Source organism: Pteropus alecto, unplaced genomic scaffold (genome assembly GCF_000325575.1).
Source record: "Pteropus alecto unplaced genomic scaffold, ASM32557v1 scaffold74, whole genome shotgun sequence".
Lineage (NCBI taxonomy): Eukaryota > Metazoa > Chordata > Mammalia > Chiroptera > Pteropodidae > Pteropus > Pteropus alecto.
Window position 1 is genome coordinate 1,894,262 of NW_006436291.1, and position 8,514 is coordinate 1,902,775.

The window sequence follows — 8,514 nt, forward strand, 5'->3', positions numbered from 1 at the left end:
TGACCGGGAGCGCATGCTGTGTGGACTGGGCCGGGCGGCCAGGGACGGGGCCGGGGCCAGGGACGGGGCCGGGGCCAGGGAGAGGGCCGGGGCCAGGGAGGGGGCCGGGACCTGGGAAGGCCCCGGGCCTCTGCCCACTCACACTTAGAGCGAAGCACCGATGCCGCCAGAGAAGGTGCCAGAACGTGTGTGGGCAGCCGCTGGGCTGAAAGCAGGGTCCGGAGGAGTCAGTCTCACAGGCTCACTCCACCTGGGGCCACCTCCCTGCGCCAGGGTTCACTGCTAATGGAGTGGGGTCCAGGTATCCCCAGGAGGCTTCCCCGGCACCCTCAGGGACGAGGCAGGGAGCCCACAAGGACGGGCGAGGCAGGGGCAACTGAGGCCGCTGGGCTGGGGGCCAAGGGGCCCTGTCGGTGGTGGTGGTTCAGGGACAAGGGGCCCTGTCGGTGGTGGCGGTTCAGGGACGTGAGGTGTGAGAGTCCCCATCTCAATCCGGAGCCCACGTGTGCTTCGGCGGACATGAAGGGGCGGGCTCAAGGCGGAGAGGTGGCCAGGCCAGTGCGGAGAACGTGCCAGCACTTGCCTGGGCTCCAGATGTCCAACCTGCAGACGAGGCAAAGTCCGGGAAGCCTGGGGCCAGCGTCCTGCTGCTCTGAGTGACGCACAGGCCAGTGCAGGGGAGTCACGGCAACCACAAGCAGTTCGAGCAGGAGTGAGCTGCAGGCTGGGCTCCGGAGTACCTGGGCGTCTCTGCAGGGAGCCGGGGCACACCTGACACCCACCGAGTCGCTGTTCCCATCACCAGAACCATTGGAAACACTATTTCTGCCCAATACAGAAGAATGTTTATTTAACTAACCTTCTAGAATCCACCGTTTTACTCAGGGGCTGGGAGTAAAACCACCTCAGGCCCAAAGACGGTTTCTTAGCAAAAAACCTCAATACACAGAAGAGAAAAATCATGGAGGAAATGAGAACCGTAACCTTTGGAGGCCTTTGTGGGGTGACAGTCAGTGCAGAGGACGCCGTGAGAGTGGCAACGTGACCTCCGTCCAGAGGGAAATAACCGAGGGTCTGGGAAATGTCCTAATCACACTCATGGCAAAAATAAGCAAATTTTTTAAAAAGCTAAGAGGAAGTCTTCAAAGCCCATACTTTGTTCATAAACTACATTCTTTATTATTTGTAGAGTTTTAAGTTAAAACAAATGATCTCTCACAGAGCAGATTACAAAAAGCTCATACTTTTGTAGGACAAAGAGAAACACTAAACTACCGATTCTGGTCAGGTCCCATGTGGATTCGAGCTGGTGGCACAGAGACAGCAAGGGTGTCACGGAGGTCCCGCAGTTGGAGGGTCTGGGTGACCCACCAATCAGCCGCCCGGACACCTCTGTGCCTTAGTACTGGAAGTCCGCATGCAGGAGACGGCTGGGTGTGGTGACAGTGACAGACAGGATGCAGGGCCCCTGAGAGCCCGCAACGCTGGTGGACTGAGGCCAACGCATGGATGATGTTGAGTTTTCGGACTACTTTCCTAACTTTCGAAGCTGCGTATTCGTTCTGAAAGTTCTTACAGCAACTTCACGATCGCCGTGACGGAAGCAGCCCGCACGGCCTCCCTCCGTGGGGCCGGGGCTCCAGCCGGGGGGCGGGCCTCACTGCCACCGGCGCCTGCTCCCAGGACCCCAGGACCCGGCTCGCCTGCAGACAATGGCCCGGGGCAAGTGACCAACGTGGCAATCAGCAGCACGCCCCGAACGCACCCGCATCCATCTGACTGGACAGCTTAATCCGACGATAACACAAAGGTGACAGAAACAAATTCTTCCGCACGATAAAGAACAGCTCACCTGGGCTTTTCCTGGGACAGCGGCTAAACTCGGTAACTTCTGGAAACACGTCATTCTCTTCTTCACCTGGGCACGGGCACCTCACTCACAGGAGCGGCCGCAGCGCGCGTACGACCCCGGCTGGGAGCCATTGAGGACACGACCCACGTGACCCCACCCGCGCGTGGCCCGTCACTGTGGCCACTGTTCCAACTATGCGACGAGCCCAGGATACTGAGACTTGAGGCTCCCCGCCCAGCGTCTGGCCCTGAGTCAACAGCTCACACATTGAACGTGCCGCCCCCCCACCCACCTGCCACCCATGAAGAAAGTGATTCTAAACCTAGTCGTCACCCACGACCGCACTGTCCTGGCTCAGCCAGGCTCAGCCGCACAGCGCTCCCCACACAGCCTCCAGGGGCCGACCCCATGGCAGCGCACACTGTCCCCTCACTGCATCTGACACCCGCTGGTGACAGGATTCTCCTGTGTGCGGCTGCTCACACCGCTGTCACCACCCCCCGCCCCCTGCCCACCTCACCCAGGGCGCTCCTGTGGGAAGCGCTGATGCTGTGTCCCCCACTCACCGGGCTCTAAGGCCACAGGCTCAGAGGGAACCACGCTCCCTCAGCACGACTCCAACTTTGGGGCGTCCTCTCCAGCCCCCACACATCCCACCCCCAAGCCAACCAAACTGCCAGGTGCCCCCCAGCAGAGACAGACGTGGGTGCGCTGTTTCTCCCGCAATACTGAGGATGCTGCTTGGTTGCCATGCTGCTCATCAAACACACCTGAAAGCACAGGAATGTGCCCATTTTTGCCGCATCTCGCCCCGAAAAGGACTTAACAGTTTCCTGCTTCACCACCACAGAGCGGTGCGGCACAGTGAGCAGTTAAAAGCCCCGCTCCGGTCCCCGTGTGCCCGTGCAAGTCACTCGCCACCCCAGAGCCAGGCTCCGCACCTGCAAAACGAAGATGCTGCCAGAGGGTACGAAAGCCCCTGGCACAGTGAGCCTTTGACAAACGCTGGCAGCGGCAGCACCCGTACCACCACCGGCCAGAGTCTTCTGGAACCTGAGCAGCTCTGCCAGGCTGAACCATGATATGGAGGTAAAGAGAAACCCCCAAATGAGGCCACTCCCGCACCCCACACACAAATGACTGCCAGAGTCTCTAGTTTTGACAAAGCCTCCCTAACAGACCACGTGACCCCTCACTCTGCGGTACGAGCCGTCGCACATGGGAGAATGCTGTCACATTCTGGGGTCACTGCTGGTTCCTGGCCACTGCCACAGTGCCAGATTCCACGTCTGCTCCTTCAGGAAGGTCTTTCAATTTAACGGACGATTAACGTCAAGCCTTCCGGAGACAGTGACTCGGGGCTGTCAGGGACCGGGGGCGCCGGCCGGGAACTCGGATGCTAAGGCTGCCCGCCGGCTCCCGGCCCACACGGCACCAGCTTGCTGTCGGCCTGGAACACCGGAACACCCAAAACACTGCCACCTGATCGGGGAGCACCTTGGGACCGGCCGCTCCCGCAGCTCTCAATAACGTCCACTATGAAAACACAAACAGCCAGCAGAGCAGACCACCTGCTCAGAGACGAAAGGAGTTCTAGAAACACAGCACATTAGCCCTGAGCTACACCATGCCCAGACTGACGGTCGGTGACCGTCCAGAACCACAGACGGGGCGGTGGGGCGCTGCGGCCGAGACCCACCTCCAGTCCCGCCTCCACGAAATGCCCCGTGACTTGGAGCTAATGGTGTCTGCCGTCGCTACCGCACAGGGCTGGTGGCCTGCCGAGCCCGGCGCGAGCCCCTCACGTGGTCCCCTCACGTGGTCCCCTCCCGGCAGCCCATGACAGCTTTAGGAATGGCAGTGTCGTTTCCCTGCTTCTGGAGAAACCAAGGCTCAGAGGGGCTAAGTGACTTTACTCAGGGTCCTTGACAGTAACTAGGGGAGCCGTGTGCAGAATGGAGCAGACCTGTTCCCAGGCCTGCACGCCTGGCCCTGGGCACATCGCCCCAAGTGAGGGCTGGGGACGGGCAAACCCGTAAGACAAGGATGCTGGCTGCGCCGGGAACCGGGCTCCCGCTCAGGCTGGAGAGGAGCGGGGTTCTAGCTGCCCCTAGCCCTCTCCAGTTACGACCCCACGATGATCGTACATGATCATGGACACGGTGATGGCTCCAAATCGACTTTTCTACCAGGCAGTGCCCACACTTCAGAAAGCATTCTTTTTCTATGCCCCGTGCTCACGCACGTCCAGGCAGAGGGACCGTGCGGTCACCAGCACCCAACAGACGCGGCAGCTGCGGGCAGCTCCCCAAGTCGCCCCACATCCCGGGACCCCTCCCGCTGATCGCGCCCTCACAGCTCGGGCGCTCACCCAATGAAAACTCGATTCTTTTCCACAGACATGTCCTCAGCGGCGTACCTGCAAGTCACCCCTCGCCCGAGACCACGGAAATGCTTCCCCCCGAGGCGGAGAAGGCAGCAGGAGGAACGGGGCGCAGCCGGCCGCCCTGAACGTCTGCTCGAAAAGCTCACGCCACGGTTTCCCTAACATCCGCATCTCCTGTCACGACCACAAGACCGAAAACCATAACGCTGTGACAACACGTCAGGTCTGCCATCTGAAGAACTCCTTGTGTCCCCAAGGAGTCACGAAACCACACACAGATCCACGGGCAGAGGTGGCCGAGAAGGGACACTCGGAGCTGGTCCAGGCTGGACAGCGCCGCTTCGCAGCCGCACTGAAGACGTCCCCAGAGGTGCCCACCCAGGAGGGTCCCCTGGGGAGCTCGCGAAGATGCGGGTCCCCAGGTTCTGATCCAGCAGGTCTGGCAATAATCCGCGTCTTTGAGCAGCACCCCTGGTCATCGACACCAGCAGGGCTGGGACACTGTCCGGCACTGTTCATGGATCCTGAGGACAGCGACGGGTCCCGCATCCCAGGAGAGGCCACCACAGAGGGGCAGAAACCGAAGGTGACGTGCGTGGTCCCTACTTCTAGTCCTTTTGATCGGAGAGTAAACTGTAGCTGAAAGTTTTGTAAAAAATGAGAAATAACTACCATTTACTTATTAAATTTTGACATTTCAACATCCCATCCTGTTTTTCACCCTGAGACTCAATTCCCTCTCCGCACCCATCTAGATTCCTCTGAATGTCCGGACCTGGAATTGCCTGATCTGTCAATAAGGTAAGAGTTTTCTAAACTACTATCCATATGACTCAATTTGTCAGTAAAAACTGCCACCAGCGCTGTGCCTGCAGAAAAATGTCCATAAATGCATCCTTGCGACCCGCAGATGGATGTTTATAATAAAAACAAATAGATTTACCAAGTGCCTGCTTTCACCAGCGGGGCTGCTGGCGGACGGTGCACTCAGGGTCACCCCCAGGCTTCTGGGGATGGGCACTGGAGCTCGGGCGGCATACTCTGCTGACTTACGAGTGCCACGGGAAAGAAACTAACCAGGAAACTTCTGAAGCAGCGGAGTGAGCGTGCAAGGTGTTCAGATTGTGACAGTTCCTTTCGTGGCTACACACATGCACACACACGCACACACACCAAATTTAACAACTGTAAGAAAACATGTTTGTGGAATTTCTAACTGGTTTTATTGCAGCTGCATCACAAGCTGAATGAGTTTACTCCAGGTGGGAGGGAAGGGGACACGAGGGGATCCCCTCACTTCTCTGCTGAGCCCCAATCTAACCGAAAATCGCTTGTGCTATCAAAAACAAGTCTCAGTGTTCAACACGTGGCCAAGGACACCGCTGCTCTGTCGCTGCTGTCAGGGCCCCCGGAGCGGCCTTCTCTCAGTCGGGGGCGGGGGGCGGGTAGGGGAGGGCTGCCGCAGGCCAGCTGAACTGCCAGGGGTTCTGGGCACCGTGGAAAGACACTGTCTGGGGCAGGTGTACACGTGAGCTACACCTGCCAAGAGCACTCCGATTCCTTCGGGGGTTACAAAAGGTCACAGAAACGATGTATGTCTCTCCCTAGGCAGTACATTCTTGCAACTATAAAACAAGCGAGTTACTCACTGGACTTCACATACCCATCGCATGCTTTGCCCCGAGCCCTGTGGCCCTCCTGTGTAAGCTTCACTACTTCTAATGGTTCTGAATCAAAGAAAACTAAACAACTTCCCTCCACTGACCGGCGGATGTGTGGTAGTCACCCGAAGGCCACAGAATACACGCCCTGCAGGATTCTGTCTACGACACTGGGTCTCGAACATCCACCTACCTGCACCCAAGGCAGGCCTCCGGGGCTAACAGAATGGGGATCCTGACCGCGGCCAAGGGAAAACAAGCCCTCGCTCCCAAGGCCCTCCCGCACCCAGACAAATCACACGCGCTCGCTTCAAATCAGGAATGGGCGTCGGCTAGCTCACTTGTCACAGTGCACGTGAGAAGCTGGCACGCAGCCCACTCCCGCCCGATGCTAACGCTGGTTTTATGTGTCTGATTTTAAAGTCTTCATGTCGTTTTTAAATAACATTCTGTGATAAGAGCCAAGCTTTCAGGAAGCAGCGGAAGGAGAGGCTGACCCCCAGGGAACGGAGGGGGTCCAGCAGCCCAACGCGCTCGGGGCCTTCCAGACAGGGGCCCACCGCCCGCACCGGGGGCCCAGACACGACAGGAAGTGGACCCAGGAGACAACTCTCCACTGCGGCAAGGGCGCCGGGCGGGTCAGAGTGAACACGAACCTGACGGTGATGTTGACCGGTGACCACGGGAAAAGCAGTTCAGAAAATCCCGTTCTGCTTCCTTTTTTCTACCAAGGAGAGCAGAGCGTCAACTGAAGGGGCCGATGGCCACGAAAGGGAACTGGACCAGAACAGTCGCTTAGGAACCACTGCCGTCCAGTGTCCTCTGCGAAATAAGAAAAATAAAGACAATTCTGTGAGTTTATTTGATTAAAAATCACTAAGAAGAGTAAGCTGTTTGGGTTCCCGAGAGGAAGAGACGCGTTCCTCCACAGGCCCCGCCTCCCGTCCTGCCCCGTGGCAGGACAGCCACGGGGACAGGGGCCACGGGAACAGGGGCCACGGGGACAGAGGCCTGAGTGGCAGACAAGGCCCAGGTGAGGCTCGACCGATAGGCGAGCGGGACGGAAACACAGAGCACAGGACGCCTAAGCCTCTCGGCCGCGGAGCGAGTGGGTGACCAGAGCAGCCATGCCGAGGGTGGGCTCTGCGCTGGGGAGCCTCTGAAAACAGCCTAACTGCCGAATCTAGCTCTTGGAAGACAGACCTTTTTAAACGAGGGCGTTCGCGTAGAAAAGTGGCTGAGGCCTGGCGCACCCAGCCCCCAGACTGCCCAGGAAGCACGGGAACCCGGCCAGGCCCAGGCCGCCCTTCTCTGCCACTTGCAGAATCCGGGCCTTAGCGAGTGTGGGCTTCGCGTGACCGCCTTCCCCGGTCACGTGCCTGAGCCAACCCCGCATGAACTACTAGCGCGGAGCCGGATGTACACCGTTTTCCTCAAAACGTTTTACGCCCACTGGGTGACAGCTTTCCGTTTGGTGTCCTTTTCACCTCCCTGGGTGTTTTATCCACTAAGGATTCATAAAAGCAACAAAAGCATCTCCTAACCCGCTGGTGTGAGGCAGAGGGGCGAAGGGGAAGACCTGGCTGCGGGGCCGTGTGGCCTCACCTGGAAATGATCAGGTCAGTCCTCAGTTTGTCGTGTCCAACGACTTCACCGTCTGCCTGTAACACCTGTGACCCTCTGTGGACAAAGCAACTTCCCTTCATCTGATGACCATCCCTCCAACCAAGCAACGTGGTGCTCATAATGTGCTTGCAGGACGGAAAGCCCAGAGCTGAGCTCAGCACTGAGAGCAACACATCTGGGGTTCAGAAAGCGATGAACCCCGGGAGGTAGGGTATGTGGTTTGGACCTGCTCCCCGGTGTCATCAGGACTTGGGAACTGCCGGGCCAGGTGCAAATGGCTGTGAAACTCTACCTGTTTACCCCAAGTGTCCACGGAGGCAATCAGAGGGCAGTGTATACAAACACCAGCCAGGAACGTGAGGACCCCTGAACCCCGGCCTCCTCCTCATCTGCCTAAGCAAGAAGGAAAAGTGGGATTCTGCACAAGGAGTGTGCTGAAGGCTTGCTGCAAGGAAGGGCCGGAGTAGGGGCTTCTGGAAGCTTTCTGGGAACTGCAGGCTGAGCAGAGGATGCTGGGCGCTGGTCAGCAGTGAGGTGAGAGGGTGGGCAGTGATAACTTTGAAGGTGGTGTCCACTTGGAGGTGGGGCGCGCGCAAGCCATGTCCCCACACCAGCCCACTGTCCCTGCAGTGCAACTTGGTCCAGGAACTGCCGGCGTGTAGTAAGGCAGGTCGCAAGTGGGCACACCTGGGCGTAAATGGACACACCTGGGGCCCGTGCGGAGTGGGAGGGTGGCTGGGTGCGGGCTCCACGACATTGAGAGGAGGGCGGCCGCGGGACCACCTGGGGCTGAACTGTCCCACGGGCTCCAGACACCCGCTCTCCCCAGGGAGAGCCCCTGAACTTTGGCAAGAGGGGGGCAACCCACACACTCACCGCGTCGCCCAAGGCGCCGACCGCGCGCAGCTGAGCTCAGAGGAGCGGAGGGGGTGGGGAGCGCGGAACTCGGCGCAGGAACATGTCCCGGGCACGTCCGGGGCGCGGGGGCG

The 8,514-nt window shown here is 59.0% G+C and overlaps 1 protein-coding gene across 1 annotated transcript in view; it reads right to left on the bottom strand.

The window, feature by feature from the left end:
- The window catches only part of MGMT (O-6-methylguanine-DNA methyltransferase), a 191,630-nt gene extending 183,122 nt beyond the window's left edge, over positions 1 to 8,508 (bottom strand). Inside the window, exons 1-2 of the mRNA XM_015590141.2 lie at positions 8,402 to 8,508; positions 6,556 to 6,721 (exon numbers count right to left, since the gene is read on the bottom strand). The gene's annotated coding sequence lies outside the window, so the exon portion shown is untranslated. The remainder of the gene's footprint in view (positions 1 to 6,555; positions 6,722 to 8,401) is intronic.
- Positions 8,509 to 8,514: the final 6 nt, after the last annotated feature.